This window comes from Notechis scutatus, chromosome 5 (genome assembly GCF_049901735.1).
Source record: "Notechis scutatus isolate UNSWTSFEM ecotype Mainland chromosome 5, rNotScu1.2, whole genome shotgun sequence".
In the NCBI taxonomy this organism is placed as follows: domain Eukaryota; kingdom Metazoa; phylum Chordata; class Lepidosauria; order Squamata; family Elapidae; genus Notechis; species Notechis scutatus.
Window position 1 is genome coordinate 112,184,735 of NC_142013.1, and position 27,710 is coordinate 112,212,444.

Genomic DNA, 27,710 nt, shown 5'->3' on the forward strand with positions numbered 1-27,710 from the left:
TCAATTTTCAGAATATTCCTGCTGTGACAATGTCTTTGAAGAGTACAGTTTAAAATATATATATTCTTCTTCCCCCCCCCCCCAGGTAATGTTCACTGAATGATTTACTTAAAGGAGAGAGGAAAACAAATAGGGGGGGGGGGGGGGGGGGGGGGGGGGGGGGGGGGGGGGGGGGGGGGGGGGGGGGGGGGGGGGGGGGGGGGGGGGGGGAATTCCAGTGATCTGACATGGATGATGTCCTGGTGTGTCTCCCATTTCATGGAGATGTAAAAAAAAAGGAAGGAAGGAAGGAAGGAAGGAAGGAAGGAAGGGAGGGAGGGAAGGAAGAAGGAAGGGAAGGAAGGAAGGGAAGGAAGAAAGAAAGGAAGGAAAGAAAGAGAAAGAAAGGAAGGAAGGAAGGAAGGAAGGAAGGAAGGAAGAAGAAGGAAGGAAGAAAGAAAGAAGAAAGAAAGAAAGAAAGAAAGAAAGAAAGAAAGAAAGAAAGAAAGAAAGAAAGAAAGAGAAGAAAGGAAAGAAGGAAGGAAGGAAAAGAAAATAGGGGGGGAGGAAGAAAGAAAGAAAGAAGGAAAAGAAAATAGGGAGAAGGCAGGAAGGAAGAAGGAAGGAAGGAAGGAAGGAAGGAAGGAAGAAGGAAGGACGAAGGAGGAAAGAGGAAGGAAGACGAAGGAAGGAAGGAAGGAAAGAAAGGAAAGAAGGCAAAAGTAGGAGGGAAGGAAAGAAGAAAGAAAGAGAAGGAAAGAAGGAAGGAAGGAAGGAAGGAAGGAAGGAAGGAAGGAAGGAAGGAAAATAGGGGAGAAGGGAGGAAGAAGGAAGGAAGGAAGGAAGGAAGGAAGACAAAAGGAAGAAAGAAGGAAGGAAGGAAGAAAGAAAGGAAGGAAAGAAGGAAAAGTAGGAGGAGGAGGAAGGAGAAAGAAAGAGAAAGAAGGAAAGAAAGAAAGAAGGAAGGAAGGAAGGAAGGAAGGAAGGAAGGAAGGAAGGAAGGTAGGTAGGTCTTGGGCTGAGGGTTCCCTTTATCTCTGGGCCAGAACTGAAGGGAGCTTGATTCTTGTTTGTGTGTATAGGAACAGGAGGTGTTCTCCATTTCAGAAGCTCAACAGCATGCAAGCACACACACACACACACACACTTTCTAATACCTTAAATTCCCAAGTGATGCCCTTCCTTCACCTGAGCTTAAGTTCCCTCCATGCAACCCTAGTCCTGTTGACTCCTCCAGGAGACACCCCACCTAGAAGCAAAGAGAAATCAAGGAGAGAAGCAACCTAGAACTTAAGGAGCAACTTCCTAGCAGTGAGAACCATTAGCCAGTGGAACAGCTTCCCTCCAGAAGTTGTGGGTGTTCCATCACTGGTGGTTTTTAAGAAGACACTGGAGACTGGCCATTTGTCCGAAATGGTCTAAGGTCTCCTGCTTGAGCAGGGGGTTAGACTAGAAGACCTCCAAACTAGAAGACCCTTTCAGCTCTATCCTGATTGAATTGATTCAAGGATTCAGGGAGGACTTCTAGAATAATATTTTCTAAATGCTGTGAAACAGACTTAGGATAGCAGCTTTCCGCATGCTGAACAGAGCCTCCCGAGTACTCAGAAGGAAACAAACAAACCATTGGGGAACAACTTCTAAAAAGTTAAAATAATTCTGTTGGGGGCCCTAAGAAGAATATAATGAGGAGGAAAAAAGCCAGCACTGCATAGTTTAACTGCGTGGAGTCGGTACAGTTGTTTGCGAGGGGCACTATCCTTTACTCAGCTTTATAGTTTCAATTAGGAGTTCACCTACTCCGAAGACCTTTCTCGGGCTGAGCTCTGAGAGATTGTAATTGGCTGACCTCCCTTGATCTTCAAAGCTGCTGGAGTCAACGGAGATCCTGACTTGGAGACAACAGGAAAATGCCCAAGAATAGCAAAATTTCACTGCGCCGTGGGGTGAAATCAATGCCTATCTGAAGAAGCTGCACAGTCATTCCCCTCCCCCCCAAAAAAATACCGCTATGGGGAAGATGTGAAAGCATGAGCAATTCCCTCATGAAAGAAGATGGCCGAACAATGTTGCTGCTTTAAAAGTGGCATTGCCTTTCATCAGTGGATTCTTCTTAAAGTGTTGTGGTTGTGGAGACGGTAGCAAAGTCGGACAGTGGGGAGGAACATGGGCCAGTCTGGGAGTCTGAGGAGGACTCGGATGAGGGTCCTGTATCTGACACAGAGATGGGGCCAGGGCCATCTGGGAGTGGGGTGCTGACTCCGAAGCCTCCAGAATCTGACAGCAGCAAGGCAGAGGAACGGGGGAGCCTGTTCTCAATGCGCGTGTGCACAGAGCTGCCAGAAGGCAAGAACAGTTAGGACGAAAGGGACAACTCGGGAGTAAGGCTTGGAGGGGATTGGCCCTCCCATAAGACATAAAGAAGGAGCAAAGGGACAAGAATCTTTGCAGGAAGCAACTTTGTTTGTACTGGTCAGTTTGAAACCTGAAGCTCCGTGTTGAACTTGTGCTCTGTTTGGTCTTGTACAACTAATTGGCAATTTAGTCATTGGTAGCATTTCAAGAAAGATAAAGGTGCGTGCTTATCAGACTTATCTCAAAGGACTTTGGCAGACTTCCATGGGACTATTTACAAAGTGTTTGATAGAGAAGAGCAACCAGGAGGATTAGGGGACTGGAGGCTAAAACATACGATGAATGGTTGCAGGAACTAGGCATGGCTATTCTAGTGAAGAGAAGGACCAGGGGAGACAGGATAGCAGTCTTCCAATATTTGAGGGGCTGCCACAGAGAGGAGGAGGGGGGTCAAGCTATTTTCCAAGGCACCTGAAGGCCAGATGAGGAATAATGGGTGGAAATTGGCCAAGGAGAGATTCAGCTTAGAAGTAAGGAGAAATTTTCTGACAGTAAGAACAATCAACTCATGGAACAGAAGTTGCCCTCGGAAGTTGTGGGAGATTCATCACTGGAGGCTTTCAAGAAGAGATTGGACCTGCCATTTGTCAGAAATGGCGTAGGGTCTCCTGCTTGGGCGGGGGGGTTGGACTAGATGACCTACAGGTCCCTTCCAACTCTGTTTAAATGGATACATGGTTGTATGTGATGCTGGTAGGGAAAATTTAACCGATAATCATCTGGAGCTGAGACAAAATCCCCACATTTGTGACAAATGGGCAAAGTCATGTTTTTTATTCTATCTTTTTTTTTAATTAATTCCTTTCAAAATTCAGTGTCTGTCTGTGTATTCCTATCTTGAAACAGCATTGTAGTGTTGGGTTTTATTCTGTCTCTTTCTATAATGTTTGGTCAATTTTAAGAGCTAATCTGCTTTATAAATCAGTTGTTCTCCATTAATCAAGTCACGTATTAATATGCATAAAAGGAAAACCCACACATTTTTTAGTTACAGAATATCAATAGGCATTTAAAAAAAAAAATATTCGTCCTAATATAAGCACACCCTCATGAGAATTCTTAGCTATTCCTTTCAACAAATTGCATCTCCTACCCTTTAACCTCACACAAAGCAATTTGGTGCCTAACAAAAATAATTATTTTAATCACACTCTGCTTTCCTAGGCGATTATATCAAGGTAGACAATTTAAAAATTCTTGTTGACCCTGACTAAAGTCAGATCAGTTGCGAGCCAAAGCCATCACTAGTCAACGTATATGGAATTTGTACCAAGGAAACAGTATCTTTTCTTAAATTGGAAATAATATTTCTAGCATGGATGTGTTTCTTCTCAGAGTTAATTTTATCACAGAATTCTTAACACGGTGTGGTTGTTACTGAGCTAATTCAGAGGAAAGTGAGACTATGGTAATACAATTTGCAGCTGTCAGATAACAACCAAAACAACAGCTGTCTAATATTAGTAAACATGCAGGGGGAAAAATGAAAGCTTTTGTATCTATAGCACAATTGGATTTAAGTTTGAAACTGAATTTTTTTTTAAATTTAAATGGTGCAACTTACTAATGATGTTATAAGACAAGGGTCTTCAAACTTGGCAAGTTTAAGACTTGTGGACTTCAGCTCCCAGAATTCCTGAGCTAACATGACTGGAGGAGGAATTCTGGGATTTGAAGTCCACCAGTCTTAAAGCTGTCAAGTTTGAAGACCCCTGTGAAGTACAACGTTGGAAGACACCGATGGAGTTCAATGACCAAAATTTGACCATAGAGAAGAAAGCCAGCAAGCTGAAGTCAGAAGAAGTGCCACTATGATATCACACAAGAGTCAGATGACAGAAAAACAGAGATAAGAAAGTTACCTATCATGAAGAAAGGCATATATGAACCAGCAACCAACTGTTAGTCGAGGGGACAGTTGAGGTAACATGGGATTCTGTCACAAGATCTTCATTTGAGAAGACTTCCATCAACAACTGTTGGCTGTTGCATAGCCAACTATAAGTGTAAACTGGTTACCTGCATCAGAATCAAAATGTGGTTTTGACTTTTCAGTCAAACTCTTGATTATGTGTGGAAGCATGATATAATATAGAGGAAATGATGACAACTATGAAGAAGATCCTGTTGCTGCCTTTATTTAGATCCAACCCTCTTCATCAAGTCAAAAGTTCTGTGCCTGCAAGGTAAACCCTTCATGGTAGACAAGATCAGGAAACAGATTTCATAGAAGGACCAGAACATGATGGAGATATGAAGAACATGTGAAGAATGGTTGCAGGATTTGGGCATGGCTAGTCTAGAGAAAAGAAGAACTAGGAGGGACATAATAGCAATATTCCAGTATTTGAGGGACTGCCACTATGAGGAGGGGGTCAACTTATTTTCCAAAGCACCAGAAAGCAATAGAAGAAACAATGGATGGAAACTAATCGAGGAGAGAAGCACCTTGGAATTAAGAAGAAACTTCCTCACAGTGAGGACAATTAACCAGTGGAACAACTTGCCTCCAGAAATTATGGATGTATCAGAATTCCGGTGATTGCCCTAATTAAATCATGATCCTTGAGCCAAGCTTCAAAAGAAACCAAAATATTTATTAGGAGCAACAAGTCCAGCATAAACCTGTATGAAGCCAACCATGCATAATTTATAGTTACCTGTGACACTGTTTACCCCCCTCCCCGCTGGGTGTGTCATAAATCAGATTCTCCAATGAAGCATAATTTATAGTCACTTGTGACCCTGTTTACCTCCCTCCCCCCCCCGGGTGTGTCATAAATTAGATTCTCCAATGAAGCACATTCATGGGCTGGGTGTCATCAATCACATTCTCCAATTAAGGATTTTCACAGGCAGAAGATCTGGTAGCTTAGCTACAATCTTTGTAAGGTACAGTAAATGTTGGAATGTACTTCTAGTTTTAAACTGTCGCACTGTTCCTTCAGATTTACTCCCCCGTCCCTTGTTTATGGCCACTCTAAAACAGGCATAGGAGCAATATGTTGTTTTAAAGAAAAGATTGGACATGCACCTATCTGAAATGGTATAGTGTCTCCTGTTTGAGCAGGGGGTTAGACTAGACCACCTCCAAGGTCTCTTCCAGCTCTATTCTATTTTGATCAATCGAGATAGCTGCAATCACAGAATCTTGCAAGACTGTCTAACTTTTATAACACCTTCCTTGTATACCCCAGGGAGTTGGGGAGTAGGGACCAGTCTGTCTCTTCCTAACATCTTTCTACCTCTGTGGACTTAAAACATATGTCTTCTGCCCTTGGTATTTCCTTAATTACACCTGAATTCCTTCTTCAATGTCAGCTCCCTGTTTCTTGGTGTGCAAAGAGAAGATGCATTCTGTCGATATAACATGCTGAAAAACCTTAGTTTGAAACAGTGGAAGCTTCTCTCCCTGTCTAAGCAGGCCAGGTTAAATAATTTGGCCTCCCCTTTAATTCTGAGGGAATTTGATTCTCCCGTGGTTAAATATTGCAGGCATGACAAGAAGAAAACTTTGTTAGGTTGGTCTTTGGGGACATTGGCATGAAACGCTAAGCCTGAGCACTATAGAAGATAAATCAAACCACAGACCACAAGGCAATTCAACCAATGCTCCAAACTTTATGAATTTATCATGAAACTATCCCAATTAAATTAATGGGATTCATGGAAGAATAGGGAGGCAATTTTTTTATAGATCCTATTTATTTCAGTGCCATGTAGAAAAAAGATCTTTTCAAAAAATAGTACTGATTATATCCTATTGTGTGAATATATGAGAACACTCAGAAAGGAAGGACCAAAATGAGTGGCCAAATCAGCTAGGCTCTCCATATAGCTCATGTAAACAAATCAAACATTTTGGGAGTTTGTTTGCAACACTGTAAAGAAATAACTTTAGGAAAGGTGTGTGGGATCTATGAGTCAAAGAGAAAATCTAGATCTTTCTTTGAGTATCATACTATTACCTATGGAAACTAACCAAGGAGAGAAGCAACCTAGAACTACATAGAATTGTCTTAACAGAAAGACCAACGAATCAATGGAATAACTTGCCTTCAGAAGTTATGGATGCTCCATCACTGAAGGCTTTCAAAATGAGACAGCTCAACTATTTGCCCGAAATGGTATGGGGTCTCCTGCTTGAGCAGAGGGTTAGACTAGACACCTCCAAGGTCCCTTTCAACTATATTATTGTGTGTTGAGCGTTCTGTGAATTACGATCCACTGATGTGTTATGTGACAGATGAATGCCAACCCATCCTAAATCTAATATTAACAAGACAACCATCTGCCCTGTTGCACTGTAAGGCCCTGAACGCTGGGCAGCAACAACAGAGACCAGAAGTTATCTTCATGCCATGGAAATGAGACATCTGGGATCTCCCTGATTGACCACATCATAAATGACAACTTTCAACAGCATTTTGGTGTGGTACCAATTATAGAGAAGATGAGAGAAGGCCATATCCGCTGGTATGGACATGTCCTGAGAGCAGCCCTTTCCACCGTGGCCATGACTGCCTATCAACTAGAAGTTGATGGATGGAGACCTCATGGGTGCCCAAAACAGAGATCAGCAAAGATATGCAAGTTGCAGGCCTGCACCCTGGAGACGCAGCTGATCGTGCAAAGTGGGATTCAATGATCCAAAAAGCAGTCCCTGAAGAAGAAGGAGGGGGGGGGAAGAGGAAGAAGAAAGAGGAGGAGGAGGAGAAGAATGGGAAGAAGAAGAAGAAGAAGAAGAAGAAGAAGAAGAAGAAGAAGAAGAAGAAGAAGAAGAAGAAGAGAAAGAAGAAGAAGAAGAAGAAGAAGAAGAAGAAGAAGAAGAAGAAGAAGAAGAAGAAGAAGAAGAAGAAGAAGAAGAGGAGGAGGAAGAAGGAGGAGAAGAAGAAGAGGAGGAGGAAGGAGAAAGAAGAAGAAGAAGAAGAAGAAGAAGAAAGAAGAAGAAGAAGAAGAAGAAGAAGAAGAAGAAGAAGAAGAAGAAGAAGAAGAAGAAGAAGAAGAAGAAGAAGAAGAAGAAGAAGAAGAAGAAGAAGAAGGAGAGGAGGAGAAGAAGGAGGAGAAGAAGAAAGAGGAGGAGGAAGGAGAAAGAAGAAGAAGAAGAAGAAGAAGAAGAAGAAGAAGAAGAAGAAGAAGAAGAAGAAGAAGAAGAAGAAGAAGAAGAAGAAGAAGAAGAAGAAGAAGAAGAAGAAGAAGAAGAAGAAGGCACAGAAGAAGACAAAGATGAAGACAAAGATGAAGACAAAGATGAAGATGAAAAGACAAAGACAAAGGAGGAGGAGGAGGAGGTTCTATGAATTATCCATGATACTATTCATGTCTTCAGTTCACTGTACTTTCACTTAGGGGACCCTGCAGCAAATGCCATCTTGGAAACTTGGATGCTCTTGAAATGTATTCAAAGGCCATCAATCACTTGTTGAGAAGTTCAGGCATTTCATTGGGAGCTAATTGCCCATGTTCCATCTTACTCAACCATCCTGCTTCTGACAGTGACCTAAACCAAATGAGCATTTTCCCTCTATTATGTCGTATTTTAATGAAATGTTCTAAAGTCACACATCGGCTCCATCCATCCCAATCATTCTCGCATTGCTTCAGTCATGGAGGAAAGAAAGTTTTAGAAAAAAGACAAGAAAGAAGGTGCTTTGGACTTTGGAAGGAGGAGGTGCAGATTCTTCGAAAGAAGAAGAAACCAAAATGGTTTCTTTCAGTGTCTTATTCACACATACGATATTGAAGAATAGGAAGAGAAAGGCCCAATGCATATCAACTGCTAGATGTTTTACCATCTGTGATTAGAAACATCAGAAAGTAATATGAGTCTAGTAGCACCTTTTCAGGCTTACCATTTTATTAAAAGGTTCGGTCTAGTGGTTAAAGCACTAGGCTTGGATGCAGGAGACCATGAGTTCTACTCCTACCTTAGCAATGAAATCACCAGGAGATGATGACTTCTTAGTCCAGCCTTAAGCATGAACACCAACTGGTGACCTTGAGCCAGTCATGTTCTCTCTTAGCACAACCCAGCTCCAATATTTGAGGGGCTGCCACAGAGAGGAAGGGGTCAAGCTATTTTCCAAAGCACCTGAAAGCCAGACAAGGAATAATGGATGGAAACTGATCAAGGAGAGGTTCAACCTAGAAATAAGGAGACATTTCCTGAAAGAGAGCAATCAACTGATGGAACAGAAGTTGGCCTCGGAAGTTGTGGGAGCTTCATCACTGGAGGCTTTCAAGAAGTTTATTCTAGTCTAGAGAAGAGAAGGACCAGGGGAGACATCATAGTGGTGTTCCAATACTTGAGGGGCTGTCGCAGAAAGGAGGGGGTTGGCCTATTTTCCAAAGTACCTGAAGGCCAGGCAAGGAACAATGGATGGAAACTGATCAAGGTGAGATTCAACAAAGAAATAAGGAGAAATTTCACGTCATTGTAGTTGTGCTTTTAAAGTTGTAGCAACATTTCGGCAGAATCTCATCTGCCATCATCAGGCTTCTGTATTGTGTTCATCTGTGAGTCAGACTTTCACAGCCGTTTCTGTTTTAAATTTGGTGGAAGCCTACGCTGTGCCAGAATTGTTTTTTCTTCATCCTGATTGGTTGGGAGTCTTGGTCTGTGTTTATTGGTCTTGGAGTTTGCTGTGTTCTGCTTGATTGGTGTTTCTAATATGTTCTGTCTGTTTTGTAGCTTTTTTTGTCTTGATTGGCTACCAACATTGTGTTTCCTGTATTGGAAGCTTTTAGTGCGGCTTGGCTCCGAGTAAACGGACGGCTATCATTTACTGCAAGTTCTTTTGTTGTGGTATCCTGGGTCCTGTGTTGTAATCTCCTGGGTCATTTGTGTTTTGATCTCTTTTCCATTAGCCTCCTGTGTTGTAACGGCTTGGGTAATGGGTTGTGTGATGATCTTGTAAGATGTGATGACCTTGTGAGACCACAACAAAAGAACTCGCAAGCCCATCACACAACCCATTACCCAAGCCATTAAAACAGGAGAGGCTAATGGAAAAAAGATCACCACAAAACAAATGACCCAGGAGATTACAGCACAAGATCCAGGATATCTCCACAACAAAACTCACAAGGCCATCACACAGCCCATTATACCAACATCAACTCCATCAACCAATCAAGAGGCAGCAGCACAGCCAACCAGCCCAGCACACTAGCCCCCACCTCCAGTATTTATAGAGAGATGGCAGCTCCGATCACACACAGCTTGCACTGGCACGAAGCCAAAAGCACCAGCCTGAGGATGGCGAGTGGGACCTCGCCGAAACGTCACCAAGATACTCTTAATCTTACACGGGAAAAGACCCGAACACACCTAGACCTACATATATATATATAACTTTTCATTGAAGAACACAAGAACTCAATCAAAAAAGAAGAACCGACCTCTTCCCTGGTCCAACACCTCATAGCCACAGGACATGAGATTGACTTTAAAAATACCAGAACTATCGCCAAAACCGAACACTTCAACAACAGAATAATCAGAGAAGCCATAGAGATAGAAAACGCCCACACAGCATGAATAAACGAGATGACACCTCCCGCCTACCAGCCATTTGGAAACCCGCCTCATGAACAGACAAGTACCTAACATGAAGAATGGCACCAGACCCACACCCACGAGGGCCACACAAGATGCTACCGCCACACTTCCACGTAGAAAGCAGACTCACACCCACACAGAAGATGAGACACACCACGGACCAGAAGCCGCACCGCAGCTGCATCACTGCCCGGTTCAAATCCCTCCGACCCATACATGAAGCGAACTGACGCCCACCATGAAGATGCAGCACGACCACGAATGCGAAGCCAAACAGCAGGATCACAGCTCACCAGTTCAAAACCCCCAGCAACTAAGACTAACCTGATCACAACCAAGTCCCCACCTGAACAGAGCACACCCCCAGCCAATCAGAACACAGCCAACCCCAGCCAATCAGAACACAGCCAAACCCCCAACCAATGAAAACACACCTCCACCCAATCAGAACACAGCCAAGCCCCCACCCAATCAAGTCACACCCACACCAGCAGTTAAAAGGAAGAAGCAGCTGCAAGCTCACATTACTCTGAGAAGCACAAAGCTGAAGACACAAGCCTGAAGATGATGAATGAGACTTCATCGAAACGTCGCCTAGATACTTCCAATTTTACATGGGAGAAAACCCGAATAACCAAAGATCCACATATATATATGTGTGTGTGTATATATAATCTAGGGCTAAGTATTTGGATCTATATAGTAAATTTATCTATATTGTCTACAGGTTTTGAATAGTTTTATCTTTTTAATACTATATGCCACAGGGTTACCCTGTGGTAAGATGAGTGGCCAATAAATTTTACAAGCAAAAAAACAAATAAATGAAAGAAATTAAAAGAAAAACTACTTCATATTCCCTAATACCTCACCCATCCACATACATTTTTACAAATACCCACCAAGACCCTGGAGACGGGGAAAACTTTCTTGTCTCCAATGTTCTTGCTATAAATAAATTTTATCTTTACCATCAGAAGAGAAGCAGAAATACTTAGCACCATCTCTAGAGAAAAGAAAAGTTAATCATCACCTCCTTCTCATAATTTCAGAAAAAGGAGAACATCCCAATTGCCTCCCGAAATAGTTCCAGCATTAGGAACAGAGTGGGACAATATGCTTTATAAGGAAGGGGAGAAAGGTTTTTTTTTTGGTATAAGTGGAACGCTGATCAATATTTTGCCGGAACCCGATTTATAACAATGAGAGACAATCAGATTTTGAGCAGGCTTGTAGCTCTCACATGATGAAAGGTGCTGCATGTAAATTCTGAGAATAATCCCTCCGTTATATTTCATATAACTGCAATTATATCCATTTATAACCCATTTCACTTAATTATATGCTTCTCCCAACCTTTCTTCGAGTAAAAAGGGTTGCAAGTTTTCCCCTGCACTTCATTATCTGCTGTTTTTTTCTCTATTTGAAATTCCTCGGGGGTATCAAAATGGATCTTTTCCGATAACAGTAGAATGGGTGTAGCAACCTGTGTTTGCGTTTCTGCCAACCGGTTGAATGGATAATACCGAAAATAGACATACAGATTCTACTGTTAAAGAATGTTACTTCCAGAAGTCCAGAGAATGCAAAGTTACAGGTATCCCTCATGCCAGGGTTCCAAGTAACATACCCAACGGAATCAAAACTCCAAGGCCGTCGTGTATAATTTTATACTAAAGTATTGTTGTTGTTGTTAGTTGCAAAGTTATGTCCGACCCATCACGACCCCATGGACAACATTCCTCCAGGCCAGTGGCGGGATTCAAATTTTTTTACTACCGGTTCTGTAGGCGTGGCTTGGTAGGCATGGCAGGGGAAGGATACTGTAAAATCCCCAGTCAGAGGTGGTTTTTGCCAGTTATCCAAACTACTCAAAATTTCCGCTACCAGTTCTCCAGAACTGGTCAGAACTTGCTGAATACCTCCTCTGCTCCAGGCCTTCCTGTCCTCTACCATCTTCTGGAGTTCATTTAAGCTCACGCCGACTGCTTCAGTGACTCCATCCAGCCACCTCATTCTCTGCCATCCCGTTCTTCAATCGTTCCCAACATTAGACTCTTCTCCAGTGAGTGCTCATTTGGTGGCCAAAGTATTTGAGTTTCATCTTCAGGATCCAGCCTTCTAAAGAGCAGTCGGGGTTGATCTCCTCTAGGACTGACCGGTTGGATCACCTTGCAGTCCAAGTGACTCGCAGGAGTCTTCTCCAGCACCAGCAGCCAAAAAAGCAAACACAATTCTTGGTTGTATAAAGAGGAACAGAATCAAAATCACAGTACCAATTTATGAAGCCTTAGTAAGGTAACACCTGGAATACTGCATCCAGTTTTGTCACCACACTACAAAAAAGATGTTGAGACTTTGGAAAAAGTGCAGAGAAGAGCAACTAAGATGATCAAAGGCCTGGAGACAAAAACACATGAAGAACGTTTGCAGGATTTGGGTATGGCTAGTCTAGAGAAAAGAAGGATTTGAGGGGACATAATAGCAGTATTCCAGTATTTGAAGGGCTGCCACAAAGAAGATAACAGATAATCAGAGTTGGAAGGGACCTTGTAGGTCATCTAGTCCAACCCCCTACCCAATCGGGAGACCCTACACCATTTCTGACAAATGGCAGTCCAATCTCTTCTTGAAAGTCTCAAGTGATGAAGCTCCCATAACTTCAGAGGGCAAGCTGTTCCATTGGTTGATTGTTCTCACTGTCAGAAAGTTTCTCCTCATTTCCAGGTTAAATCTCTCCTTGTTCAGTTTCCATCCATTATCCCTTGTCTGGCATACAGGCGCTTTAGAAAATAGCTTGACCCCTTCCTCCTCTCTGTGGAAGCCCCTCAAATACTGGAAGACTGCTCTCCTGTCTCCCCTGGTCCTTCTCTTCCCTAGACTAGCCAGGCCCAGTTCCTGTAACCGTTCTTCATATGTTTTAGTCTCCAGTCCCCTAAAATCATCCTGGTTGCTCTTCTCTGCACTTTTTCTAGAATCTCAACATCTTTTTTATAGTGTGGTGACCAAAACTGGATGCAGGACTCTAGGTGTGGTCTTACTAAGGCTTTATAGAATGGTATTAGTACCTCCCTTGATCTTGATTGTATCCCTCTGTTAATGCAGTTTAGGATTGCGTTGGCTTTTTTGGCTGCTGCTGCACACTGCTGGCTTCTATTTAGCTGGTTGTCCACTAAGACTCCAAGATCCCTCTCCCAGTTCCTGCTATTGAGCCTGGTTTCACCCAGTCTATATGTGTCCTTTTGGTTTTTCTTGCCTAAGTGCAGGACTTTCCTTTTTCTCTACATTGAATTTCATGATGTTAGGGGGAACAACCTCTTCTCCAAAGCACCAGAAGGCAAGACAAGAAACAACGGATGGAAACTAATCAAGGAGAGAAGCAACCTGGGATTAAGGAGGACTTTCCTAACAGTCAGAACAATTAACCAATGGAACAGCTTGCCACCAGAAGTTGTGGACGCTCCATCACTGGTGGCTTTTAGGAAATGACTGAATAGCCATTTGTCTGAAATGGTATAGGATTTCCTGCTTGAGCAGGGGTTGGACTAGAAGACCTCCAAGGTCCCTTCCAACGCTGTTATTCTACTTTTCATTTCGTGATGAGTTGGCCATGGCGAGTTGTCACATGCCAAATTGGTCATGGGAAGTTGGCCATTCTGCACACTGGATTCTTTTATATAACTATCAGAGCAAGGCACAATATACTGTATAATCCAAGCTCCAAAATGTACGAGGGGGGAAAATAGCAAGAAAAAAAATGTAGGAAAAAGCTGCCTTTAAGTTCCATAGATCTTTTCCTTATCAAAAGACATTTTGGACATGTTGGTATTCTTAAGTATTCTAATCCATGGACTGACAATGCTTAAAGCATACCCATGGCATGCATTAAAAAAAAAAAAAGAACATACCATTTGCCTGCAGGGTTGACAAGATTTTGCTGTTCTTTTCTTCCTGCTTTTGATACAGTCTTTGCTATTTTTTTCCAAGTAGGGCATCTTCTATCTCACTGCAAAGAATCAAGCCAGAAGCTCCTGTTTCATTTAAAACCCAACCTGTAGGGTTTACAAACAGAACAGACAGATGCACAAGTTTCTGATAAATGAGATTAAGAATTAGAATTCTCTGTTAATAAAGGAAAATGTTTGTAGTTTAGGATTGAAATGAGGCATCCTTGGTGTTCTCTGAGCTTGGTTATTTTATTGCAAATGTTTCATCACCCAACTAGGTAACAGCATCAATACTATAAGGGAGTGGGTTTTGTGGAGAACAGAAGGAGAAGGCAAGGGGGAAGGAGAAGAGGAGGAGGAGGAGGAGGAGGAGGAGGAGGAGGAGGAGGAGGAGGAGGAGGAGGAGGAGGAGGAGGAGGAGGAGGAGGAGGAGGAGGAGGAGGAGGAGGAGGAGGAGAACTGTGGGGTCCTTGGGGTTCTTTGAGCTTGGTTGTTTTATTGCAGATGTTTCATCACCCAAATAGGTAACAGCATCAGTACTAGTGAGAAAACAACTAAACTCATTGAGCACCAAAGACCTCATTTCTTCATTACTTTATAATGCCAGTCACCTTCCCACATGTCTTTTTATGATTGGTGTTGACAAGGCCTTGTAGGTGTCTAATTATTATTTTTTTGCCATTTAGTTGCTATTTTTTAACCACAGGAATAACCCTCAGAACAAGAAATGATTCTGTATTAAATGTGCATAAGAAAAACAAAATTAAGTTTAGTAACTTATAATGAATTATTGTTATTATTTTGCACGTTTGTTGAGGAATTGAGCGGGGTTAATGATCACTCATTTGCTGTGAAAACTGACTGATTTTTGCCTTTACTGATGGCATTTTCAATGTATCCACTTTATTAAAATATTATCTGCCGTAGTCAATAGCCACAAACTTGCATCATTCTAAAACCTAATAAAAATATAAAACATTGGCTTCATTTCAAATTCAGCCTTCACTTGTCATTTCATGTTTTCCCAGGGTGACACAAGTGTTAATCAACCGTCTTGATGGGGGGGGAAATAGCTTTTAGAATTCTGCTTAGAGATAACATTGGAAAAGTATTTCAAAAATGGAATGAAACCACCGAGAAAGCATTGTTATGAGTTCTCAAAGTTAGACAAGGTGTTTGGTAATGGATATTAAAATAAACCTTGGAGTCCTCGTGGATGATCACTTGAATATGAGCCAACTATGTGCAGCAACAGCAGAAAAACTAATATAATCCTGGGTTGTATAAACACAGGCACAGAATCAAGATCACGTGAAGTATTAGTACTTCACTAATTTACAATTAATTAATATAACTAATTCACGCTTTATAAAACCCTAGTAAGTTCACACCTGGAATACTGCAACCAATTTTGATCAACATACTACAAAAAGGATGTCAAGACTTTGGAAAAAGTTCAGAGAAGACCAACTAATATGATCAAAGGCCCGGACACTAAAACATATGAAGAATGGCTGCAGGATTTGGGTTTGGCTAGTCTAGAGAAAAGAAGAATTAGGGGTGACATGATAGCAGTATTCCAATATTTGAGGGGCTTCCACAAAGAAGAGGGGGTCAACTTATTTTCCAAAGTACTACTGGGCAGGACAAGAAATAATAGTGGGAAACTAATCAAAGAAAGAAGCAACCTGGAATTCAAGAGAAACTTGAGGTCCCTTCCAGTTCATTCACTCTATTCTATTCTAAAACAAAAAACAAAATGGATCATAGCAGTCCAGAATTGTTCTTCAAGACAAAAATAGCCATTAACAAATGATCATAATTTGGAGAGATTATCTGAAGACTGAGCTGCTTTGAAAAATCCATAATTCTGGAAAAAGAGAAGGAAGGAAGAAGAGAACAATGAGCAAACGGGTGAATGGAGTTTCAGTTGCAGTGGTGATAGGGTGCACTGCTGGGAAAACCAAAGGGACAAATTGAAGGAGAAGAGGCAGAGATTGGAGGTGGAGTCAAGAGAGGAGTCGGCCTAGAATCTCTGCATAACCACAAGCACACTAAATCCAACCCCTCTTAAATTCCATTAACTTTTATCTGGCAGTAATTTAGTGCTGGCCATTAGCTGACTAGATTATGTATAGGTTTCAGCAATGAATCTTCTTAACTGGAATATATATATATGTATGTATGTATGGATAGATAGATAGATAGATAGATAGATAGATAGATAGATAGATAGATAGATAGATAGATAGATAGTGTTACGAACTAACTAAATAACCTCATTATTAAAAAACTCTCCGAAAGCTTTCAGCTCCAACTGCAGGCTCATAAACCTGCAGTTCGGATTGGTCCGCATAGTAAGAAGCGATCATGATTGGCTGCCTTCGCTAACCTGATTGGCTGACAGCGCCATTCCGGATTGGAAGACTAAGTACGGTTAAACTTGTTCTCAGCTGAGTTATCGCGGCAGCAGCCAGCTCTATAAAAGACTTGCTGCTGCCCAAGTTGGTTGCTCTGTTCTGAAGTCACTATTAGGAATGGAGTTGTGGGGGGGGGGGGGGGGGGGGGGGGGGGGGGGGTGTGGGGGGGGGGTGGGGGGGGGGGGGGGGGGATGGGGGGGGGGGGGGGGGGGGGGGGGGGGGGGGGGGGGGGGGGGGGGGGGGGGGGGGGGGGGGGGGGGGGGGGGGGGGGGGGGGGGGGGGGGGGGGGGGGGGGGGGGGGGGGGGGGTGGGGGGGGGGGGGGGGGGGGGGTGGGGGGTTGTGTTTGTGGGGGGGGGGTTGGGTGGTGTGGGGAGGTTGTGGGGGTGGGGGGGGGGGTGGTTTTGGGTGGTGAGGGTTTGGTTTGGTTTTTGTTACGTGATTGGGATTATGAGGGTGTCACTACCGATGCCTTGTCTCCGTTATTACGCCCACTCCTCCAAACTTAACAGATAGATAGATAGATAGATAGATAGATAGATAGATAGATAGATAGATAGATAGTCAGTGTTCCCTGATGTTCTGCCTCCCAAATCCAAGTTCCATCATATGTAACCAAAGACAATTCCACAGTGTTCCTGCTGCAAAATAGTGTAGAAATTTGAAGCATCAGTTATTAAACAACAACGCAATATATGAAGTGATAAAGCTTCTTTCTATCTTACTTGAACTGCACAGTACTATTTATTTTACCCAATAAATCTGATCGGTACAACAATTACCACGAGATCAATTTCATTACATCCAAATATGTCAACAGCTTGAAGTAGACCTTAGAGAAGAACAATCTTACTTCAATCATAGAGCTATCTAAAAGTGTAGAATCTGCAGAATACAGTGTTGAAGGTCGACAAAGATTTTCAGTCATCCAAATCATAGTCCCAAAAGGTGCTTTTCAAGAAGTAATTGGACTTTCTGGTTTTCATTTGAAGACATTTCGCTTCTCATCCAAGAAGCTTCTTCAACTCTGACTGGATGGTGGGGAAAGGAAGGATTCTTGGATGAGAAGCAAAACATCTTCAAAGAAAAACCAGAAAGTCCAGTTACTTCTTGAAAAAGCACATTTTGGGACAACCATGTCTTGGATGATTGAAAATCTCCATGGACCTTTAGCATTATATTCTGCAGATTCTACTCTTTTAGATAGCTCTAAGATTAAAGTGAAGAGGGATGCGGTAGCTCAGTGGCTAAGACTCTGAGCTTGTCAATCAGAAAGGTTGGCAGTTCGGCGGTTCGAATCCCTAGTGCCGTATAATGGAGTGAGCTCCTGCTACTTGTCCCAGCTTCTGTCAATGTGGCAGTTCGAAAGCATGTTGAAAATGCAAGTAGAAAAATAGGCACCGCTTTGATGGGAAAGGAACAGGGTTCTGTGTGCCTTCGGTGTTTAGTCATGCCGGCCACATGACCACGGAGACGTCTTCGGACAATGCTGGCTCTTCGGCTTTGTAACGGAGATAAGCACCGCCCCCTAGAGCCGGAAATGACTAGCACGTATGTGCGAGGGGAACCTTTGACTTTACTTATGATTAAAGTGAGATTTTCTTCTCTCCGGTCTCAGGTCAAGCCACTGGACTTTCTGGTTTTTCTTTGAAGACATTTCGCTTCTCATCCAAGAATCTTCTTCAGCTCTGACTGGATGGTGGGGAAAGGAAGGATTCTTGGATGAGAAGCAACACATCTTCAAAGAAAAGCCAGAAAGTCCAGTTGCCTCTTGAAAAAGCACCTTTGGGATAGTGCTAAAGGGCTAATCCATGCATGGACAATGAAGGCTAGCTTTCTACAAGTTGATATATTCTAAAATTCCATCCTTACTACCTCATGGTTACTCGTGAAGATGAATGAGAACTGAAATTCAAGGGCATCTGGAGGGCTATGCATTATTTAACTCCTAGTTATATGTTCCTCACTGCTTCTTTGGGCAAGTGGGACACATTTCCAAGGAAACATCAGAAAGCAACTGGAAGGACTTTTTGACAGGTCCCCAGCTGTAGCCAACAAAGAGCCAAGATTAAAAAGCAACCTCTTTATCTATGCTATATATCTTCATTATTTTTTAAAAATGACATCTAAAAAAGAGAGAGATAAATTAACGATTTTTAAAAAAACAAAAATAGGCCATGAGCGCTACTCAGTAGCGTGACTAACGGGTTAAAGTCCAAAATGCATCACATCACATCTTTATGAGAGAGGTTCAGAGAAGGGGGTCCTTGAAGGTCTTCCAGAAAAAAAAATGTTTGATCATCACGGAACAACGTGCTTGTCTCAATCTTTCCATTTTTCGGCAAGATATGTGGACCAGATGCCAGACAGATTTCACTGTTCTTGAACCAAGTCCAAGATGCGATCTGAAGATGAATATTCTATAGGTTCTTAGAGACAAGACTGATTGAAGTGGAAGCTTTTGATTTGTGCAAAATATTCAGACCCGGGTTTTAATGGACTTTGGGCTCAATATTCAGTCTGAAGCTAAATCTTCTATATATATATATAACAGTGAATTATCACTCACGCATCATCACAAAATCTCCAGAACCGTAAAGCCTACAAACTTGAAATTTAGCACGTAGGTTCCTCTTGGCTTCTAGGGGCTCACTAAGAAAGGATTTTTTGAAATGGCCATCAGAGCATTAGTATTTCCTATAGTATTATCATTATTAACACGCTCTGATGCTAAGGAGTTCTACTCCCCCTCCCCACCTGGAAAGAAATCTCTTCCAAATGCAAAACAAGCCTGTAATAATGCATTCTAACCACCTCGCCACCATAGTTTGGATGGTGTAGAAAAATTGTATAGAAAAATTAAGAATTTTGTGGACTTTGGGGTCAAGTGGATCTGGAGATGGGTGAGACATAGATTGCCCTGGGTATGAAGTATGCCACTACAATTTCTCTCCTCCTTTCCTTTCTCAATCCATGCTTTAGTAAAATAGCAATCCCCCGCAAAATAAGGTCCAGAAAACTCAAGTCTTACACTTAGGGGGGGAAAAAAAGTCCACATATAGACTGGGTGAAACCAGGCTCAATAGCAGTAACTGTGAGAGGGATCTTGGAGTCTTAGTGGACAACCAGCTAAATAGGAGCCAGCAGTGTGCAGTAGCAGCCAAAAAAGCCAATGCAATCCTAAACTGCATTAACAGAGGGATACAATCAAGATCAAGTGAGGTATTAATACCACTCTATAAAGCCTTAGTAAAACCACACCTAGAGTACTGCATCCAGTTTTGGTCACCACATTATAAAAATAGATGTTGAAACTCTGGAAAGAATGCAGAGAAGAGCAACCAGGATGATTAGGGGACTGGAGGCTAAAACATGTGAAGAACGGTTGCAGGAACCGTTCTAGTGTTGAGAAGGACCACGGGAGACAGGATAGCAGTCTTCCAATATTTGAGGGGCTGCCATAGAGAGGAGGAAGGGGTCAAGCTATTTTCCAAGGCACCTGAAGGCCAGGCAAGAAACAATGGATGGAAATTGATCAAGGAGAGACTCAACTTAGAAATAAGGAAAACATTTCCTGACAGTGAGAAAAATCAACCAGTGGGACAGAATTTGCCTTCGGAAGTTGTGGGAGCTTCATCCCTGGAGGCTTTCAAGAAGAGATTGGACTGCCATTTGTCAGAAATGGTGTAAGATCTTCTGCTTGGACGAAGGGTTGGACTAGATGACCTACAAGATCCCTTCCAACTCTGTTAATCTGTCCATCAGGTCTGACATCCGAAGTCACAAAGTGACCACTGGAGGCTTTTTGGAAGCTCTTGGAAGTCTTCCCCTGTTGCTTCCTAGCAACAAGTATCGCTGGCCTGATGCCTGTGCTTCAAGAGGCCTTAAACAGACATCAATATTAGCAGCCACCGATAGCCTGCTTCTCCATGAACCTGCCAGTGTCCTTGCTGAAAACCTTCCAAATTGGCTGCTGTGATCACCATTGCTGGCAGTAAGAGTTGCCAGCTTTGTAATTGCATCTACATCCCTGATATATTACAGGAAGAAGCGAGCAAAAGTGAAAATATACAGTATTGGCCTGTTTCTTTAAAAAAAGAAACCCTGGGTGCCTTCCAGTTCTCATTTTAATTTCATTGAGATCTCATTAGCACAGTTATGATTTAACCATGTAACGTGTGGAGCACACAGGAGGTTTCAGGACAGGTTAATGGTGGACCATAGATTGTCAACCTTGATGGAGCAGCGAATGATGAAGTTAACTTAGAGAAGACAATTGATAGAAAAGGACAGGAGAAATGTAATAGATTCTCTCTCTCTCTCTCTCTGTGTGTGTGTGTGTGCTTCTCTTTGTGTGTGTCTGTCTCTGTCTTTCTTTCTCTCTTTCCTCTCTCTCCTCTCTCTCCTCTTTCTCTTCTCTCCTCTCTCTCCTCTCTCTCTTCTCTCTTTCTCTCTCTCTTTCCTCTGTCTCCTCTCTGTCTTCTCTCTCTGTATTTCCTCTCCCTCCCTCCTCTCTCTCTCTCTCTCTGTTTCTCTCTGTGTGTGTCTGTCTCTTTCTTTCTCTCTTTCCTCTCCTCTTTTTCTCTCTCTTTCCTCTCTCTCCTCTCTCTTTCTCTCTCTTCTCTTTCTCTCTTTCCTCTCTTTCCTCTCTCTCTCTTTTCTCTCTCCTCTCTCCTTCTCTCTTGTCTCTCTCCCCCCCCCTCTCCCCCCTCTCTTTAGAAATAGAAGTTAAGCAGAAAAGAGGAAAAAACAAAAACAAATTGGAATGCAGATCCCAATAGCTCATAAATAAAATTTATACTCAAGCTCCCTCCTGCTCCCCCCTTATTTGCTACATGCTTATTAGCCTTCCGTAAGAGCTGTGAATTTGGGCAAGAAAAATGGTGCATTGTTTACACTGTGTTGCCGTGTGAGAAATTAATAGCAAACGGAACTCACCAATTGAAAAGGACATCACTGAAACCAATCTGTGTTTCTGTTTTTCTTCTCAAAGTATAGTCTCCATAAAACTTCTTATTTGTTTAAGGGTCCCTTGTACAACTCTTTTCATCCCTTGGAAACACTGTAAGGTATAATTTTTCTGGAAATGGGTAGAACTCCTATTTAAAGACCGTGGCCTAGCCTCGGTGAACAAATCTTTAAATACGTTGAAGGATAGATCTTCAGTTTCTAGCCATGTTATTTAAAAAGGATTTAGCTTTTCTTTTTCTATTGTACTTTTTAGACTGTGCAGATAATATCTGTAAAGTTCAAATATCCAAAATTGGCCACAGCTGCAAAAACAAAAAAACAAGAAAACCACAACTCTAAAAAAAAAAAAAAAAGAATGTTAGCAATAAAATGTTAATAGGCGTCTCAAAAGTTTTGCTTACAGATTCTTGTTACCATCATTTAATCTTTGCCACATTGTTTTTTAAAAAAATAAACTAAGACCTATATCAAAAGAATCAGGGTTAAAGGTTGTTTTATTACTCAGCATGAAACCCAACTTGCAGCCTTTATTTCTCTCAAGATAACTCTCAAGCGTCCCCTTTCTGCTACATATTCAAAATGGACAGTGATTAATATATATGTGTATGTGTGATAATATTATAAATATGCACCTGCAATTAATATTGCAGGTGTATATTTATGTATGTATATAGCATGTGTATATGTGTGTTATGCATGTGTTTCGGTAGATATACACTTTCTCTTGAGGGCAGGCAACAAAATTTCATTTCTAATGTGGGGTGGTGCTAGCAGTAAAAAAAAAATGACAATAATGTTATCTTATTTGTTTTCTATAAGAAAATACTGTTGATCTGCAGGTTCCCATCACACTAATCTATGGATGATTTATTACAGAAATGTCACTGTTGCCCTGGGGATGCCCAGTTCGGGGCTCCTTTCATGTCCTGTTCTGACCCAAACCTGGTTCCAAGGAAGCAAATGCAAGACAAAGGTAACAGCACAACCTTTTAATGTTTCTTTACGAATCCCGTTCCTTCACAGGTAAAATGCTGCTTCAAACAAATTAGCTCTGATAAGAAAGAGCCTTGCCAAGGTTTTGCAAGGCTGCCAAGGATATCAGATAAAGTTACTAAGCAATAATTCCAACACAAAGAGTTTCCAAACACCAACTCAGATATTCCTAACGTCCACCAGACTCGAGTGTAAAACTTATCAGATGATATCGGCGTATAACACGCACTTTTTCCCCCTGAAAATAGGGGGCAATGATGTATGCGTGTTATACGCCGATATAATGTTAAGAAGCCAGCGGAGGCCGGGCGGTGCGAGCAGAGGGCAAGCGGAGGCCGGGCGGTGCGAGCGGAGGGCAAGTGGAGGCCGGGCGGTGCGAGCGGAGGCCGGGCGGTGCGAGCAGAGGGCAAGCGGAGGCTGGGCGGTGCGAGCGGAGGGCAAGCGGAGGCCGGGCGGTGCGAGCGGAGGGCAAGCGGAGGCCGGGCGGTGCGAGCGGAGGCCGGGCGGTGCGAGCGGAGGGCAAGCGGAGGCCGGGCGGTGCGAGCGGAGGCCGGGCGGTGCGAGCGGAGGGCAAGCGGAGGCCGGGCGGAAGCTTCAAAGTTTTTATTTAGAAATTTAAATTTTTTCCTGAAATTTCCTCTTAAAATGAAGATGCGTGTTATACGCCTGTGCGTGTTATACGCCGATAAATACGGTATTTGCCTTCTGCAAAGAACTGCGGTTTCTCAGCTGGCTTTTATCTCCTCAGGGAGGGGCCATTACCTTGCAGCCATGCTCCTGAGTCGGCCATGCTGCAGCAGCTACTCTTTCCTTCGAGCAATCCTGCGTGCACACTCGCTGGGCACAGGCTCCTCGGGGTCCTCTTCCTCACTGCTGCCAGCCTCCACCATCTCCAAAGGCAGCACTCCACTCCCTGATGGTCCTGCCCCCATCCCTGCATCCCACACAGGCCCCTCATCTGAGTCCTCACTCTCCGAGACCTCCGCCGTCCACACCTGCTGCTGGCAAACCACAACACGTCCCTGGCAGGAGCTAGGAGCAAAGGACGGGAGCTCAACCCCACCCCACAGCAGCTCTTGGGTCTCAAACATGGCCTTCCGTTCCAACCACTTGAGCCACTATGCTCCTAGGGCATTTCATTACTACCAAATAGTCCTTCAATAAGTCTCCTCTTCCACTAAGTGGGGCCATGCATGGGATGGTATGATATGGTTGCACATCGATCCATATATGTCCTTCCCCAAAACTTCAAATCTCTTTCCTAAAACACAAACTATTGTGTTTCTTTAATGCAAAACCAGTCTGAATGCAGTGGTTTCCTTAATGCAAAACCAGTCTGAATGCAAGTACAGATTTCCTCTGCTCTCCCCCAGTTCGTGAATACATTCCTAAGCTTCTTGTCCTCTTCATTTCATTAGTATCATTTGAAAGCCACAGATGGTTCTGGTGTACTTTAGCCTTTTCAAAGATTTAATAATATTGTCCCTGAGTAGCTGCAATTTTGGAATCCATCAGCAAGAAATCTATAGAACAGAATGAATTGATTTTGGAATATTTCTAGCTATTAGAAGCTAGGTGGATGTGTAGATATATATATTTTTTTGCCAGTCATTGTAAAGAAGAGCTTAGACAGAAGATTTATAGGTTTATGTTCCCTACAAGATCAATGAATGTGACAGATTAATAGATGACACCTACCTTGCTGTCAAACAGGAAAAGAGTTTGCGACTGTAGTGAAGGACAGCAATCTCTGTATATATTGCAAACTTTTTTTGGAAAGAAACAAGATGGGTAGAGACTGCAATCTTGAGCATATTTCTATATGTTGCTACCACTATGGGCTCCTGCATAGACGTTCTTTATTATACAGTTCCAAACCTCAGTAACATTACAACATCATTAATAAAGTGTCCAAGTGCATTAGTTATCCATTAGTATTGGCCAAACAAGAGTGCTATAAGGACAAAGGCAATGCAAGCAATCCTTGATTTATATCCACAATTGAGCCCAAAATTGTTGTTGTTCAATGAATCATGTCAACTTAAAAAATATTTATTTGGTCTTTTTAGTTGCCAGCAGAAAGGGAGTGGGGGAAAAGTAGTGCATTCCTTAAATGCTTCACATAATTGCTAGGTAGCCGAAGCTGTTGGCGCACAAGATTATTACTGGAGAACATGATTGATGACTCTTGGCTATGGATGTGTCCCATTGGAGAATATACATCCAGGGGGTGGGGGGAAGACCAGGGTCAAGGGGGAAATGAATGATGTGTCTTAGAGTCAGCTGCACCCAGGTAACGCCGATATGGTCACTCCTAATAAATCATATATATTTTTTTTAACTCTGAGAGCTGCGGCTAACGACTCATGATTTGAATGGGGGTGTATTGTCAGAGTATTGACAAATCAATCATCTTTCTTGCTCCAGATGTTCAGTGAGTCACTGCAGCTGTTAAGTTAGTCACACGGTTGTTAAGTGAATCCTGCTTCCCCATTGATTTTGCTCATCAGAAAGTTGCAAAAGGGGATTACGTGACCCCAGGACCCCACACCTGTCATAAATATGAGTCCATAGCCAAGGTTCTGAATTTTGATTATGCCATGGAGATGCTGCAATGGTCATAAGTGGGATAAGCTGTCATACGTCACTTCTTTCAGGGCTGTTATAATTTTGAACAGTCACTAAAGCGCTAACCTATTTTCTAAAGCACTAGCCTTCAGGTGCTTTAGAAAATAGCTTGACCCCTTCCACAGAGAGGAGAGGGTCAAGCTATTTTCCAAAGCACCCAAAGGCCAGACAAGAAACCATGGATGGAAATTGAACAAGGACAGATTCAGCCTAGAAATAAGGAGGAATTTTCTGACAGTGAGAACAATCAACTGGTGGAAGAGAAGTTGCCTTCAGGAGTTATGGGAGCTTCGTCCCTGGAGGCTTTCAAGAAGAGACTGGACTGTCCTTTGTCAGAAATGGTGTAGGGTTTCCTGTTTGGGTGGAGGGTTGGACTAGATGACCTACAAGGTCCCTTTCAACTCTGATTATCTGTTATCTAAACATACTGTTGTAAATCAAGGACTACATTCATTGGAAGGATTTAAGGCAGGGGTGTCAAACTCAAGGCCTGTGGGCCAGATCTGGTTTGTAGGGTGCTTAGATCTGGCCTGCAGGGCTGCCCTGGAAACAGCGAAGGACCAACCTGCAGTGCCTCTGACAGGAAAAATGGAGCTTGGGAGCATCATGCGCGGCCCTCCCAGGCTCTGTTTTCGGCCATGACAGCCTCCTGCAGAGCTCAGCCAGTGAAAACGGGAGCCTCCCGGGGCACCATTTTTCAGGGGCAGAGGGCTAGCAAAACGAATTAAAAACAAAACAAAAGGAGAAATGTTTCCCCTTTTGCATTTGAGCATCCAAGAAGGGGACAGGAAAGGAGAAAGGGAAAGAGGAAAGACAGAGAAAAAGAAGGAAAGATGGGAAGAGAGCAAGGAAGGAAAAAAGGAAAGGAGCATGAAGAGGGAAGGAAAAAGAAGAAAAGGGAGGGAGATTATAATGAGAGGGAGGGAGGGTCGGAGGGAAATCCTGCCTTAGCACTTGGCCACCACAGATACCCCCAACATGAGTGATGTCAAGCTGGCCCCACACCCTGGCCCCACACCCCTGCCCCCCCCCTCAAGATCAAACACAACTCTGATGCAGCCCTCAATGAAATCAAGATTTATACCCTTGATTTAAGGGAAGCCACATTGGAACAGGCCCCACAGCTGTTCTTCCTCCTCACTCATCTCAGCCTCCAAAGGCAGTTGCCTCTCTGGTGGCTGGGAAAGGTCAGATGGCCCTGGCTCTACCTCTATGTCCGACACTGAGCATCCATCAGAGCCTTCCCTAGGCCCAAGTTCTTCTCCAGCCTCCTCCTCATCTTGAGTCTGCTGCCAGCTCTGTTGGCAGCTGGCAGGCCACAACATGAACCTTCTCCAGAGGATCTTAATATATGTCTTCATACTCATAAACAATGGGAAGAAATCACTGCTTTGCATACTTTCCTAAGCTAATGAGTTGGGACAGAACTTCTCAAGTATTATAGTCAACTTCTTCTGGCACTCATCCATAGGACAGATGCCTGCGGAGATTTTTATCTTCAACAGCTGCAGGAGAAACACAGAATTGTTTGTTACTTGTCAGTTCTAATTTGACTAATCTCCTGCGTGGGTTTGGAAATGTTGCCCACATAGGTGTTCCAGAGTTTTATTTAAAATGATGGGTGGGTGGGTGGGGGTGTTCTATCTTTGTCTGTGGCATCTAGCAGAGCTTCTGTCATCTGCACTAATTCGAGAAGGAAATTTGTAGAAGCAGAAACCACTGCTAATGAGGCTTTTCCAGCTTGGGAATGATCTTGACATGTCCCAACCTAAGAAGAGCCACAGAGGAGCTCTTAAAGCTTTTGTCATCCTCCTTCACAGTTTCATCCAGAATCTGAAGAATCTTTACTTAAAGCTGGCTTCGTACAAGTTGCCGGATTCTCTTTTTTCTTAACTCGCTTCTGGCTACAAAGTTCTAATGGTACTTCGCCCGAAAGGGCAGGACAGAACAATTATTCATCATAGCATTGTCATCCCAGAGGCTGTTTCTTTCCTTGTATTGGGCGATGAAACTGAGGAGGGAGGGATCCACCATCAAAGGAATGGAAGGTGTTGTTTTATGTCCAGGGTGGGAAGGAAGAAAGAGAGCTGATATGCTTTAAATAAATGTATTGGCTTTGACAACTTAATAATTGAGATGAGAAGATCAATGTAACCCTAGGAAAGCACTTTTCCCCCCGTTATTGTTATTTATAGCAATATGAAAGAGAATTTGGCTTGTCATAAGGTTATTTATTTATTTGTTTATTTATTTGATGCCTATCTCATATCATAAGTCTAGGCAGCTCCGTGAAAACAAAGATGAAAACCAAAAATACCTCAGGCAGCAGACCAAACAAGCCTCACAGATCAAGCCCCAAAAATAGATAGATAGATAGATAGATAGATAGATAGATAGATAGATAGATAGATAGATAGATAGATAGATAGATGGATGATTTGATAAGGGGGGTGGATGGATGGATAAATAAATGGATAAACAGAGAGATAGAGACAGACAGAGAGACAGTGGGATAGACAGAGATAGAAACAGAGAGAGAGAGATAAAAACAGAAACAGAGAAGACAGACGGACAGACAGACAGAGACAGAGACAGAGATAGAAACAGACAGATAGACAGACAGAAACAGAGGCAGACAGAGATACATAAATAGATAGGGATAGATAGAGATAGAGAGATAGAGGTAATGGAGATAGATAGATAATAGAGATGATAGAGACAGAGATAGAAATAGATCTAGATAGAGATATATATGAAGAATTTGATTAGATAAAATCTAATACAAACCAAACATAAAG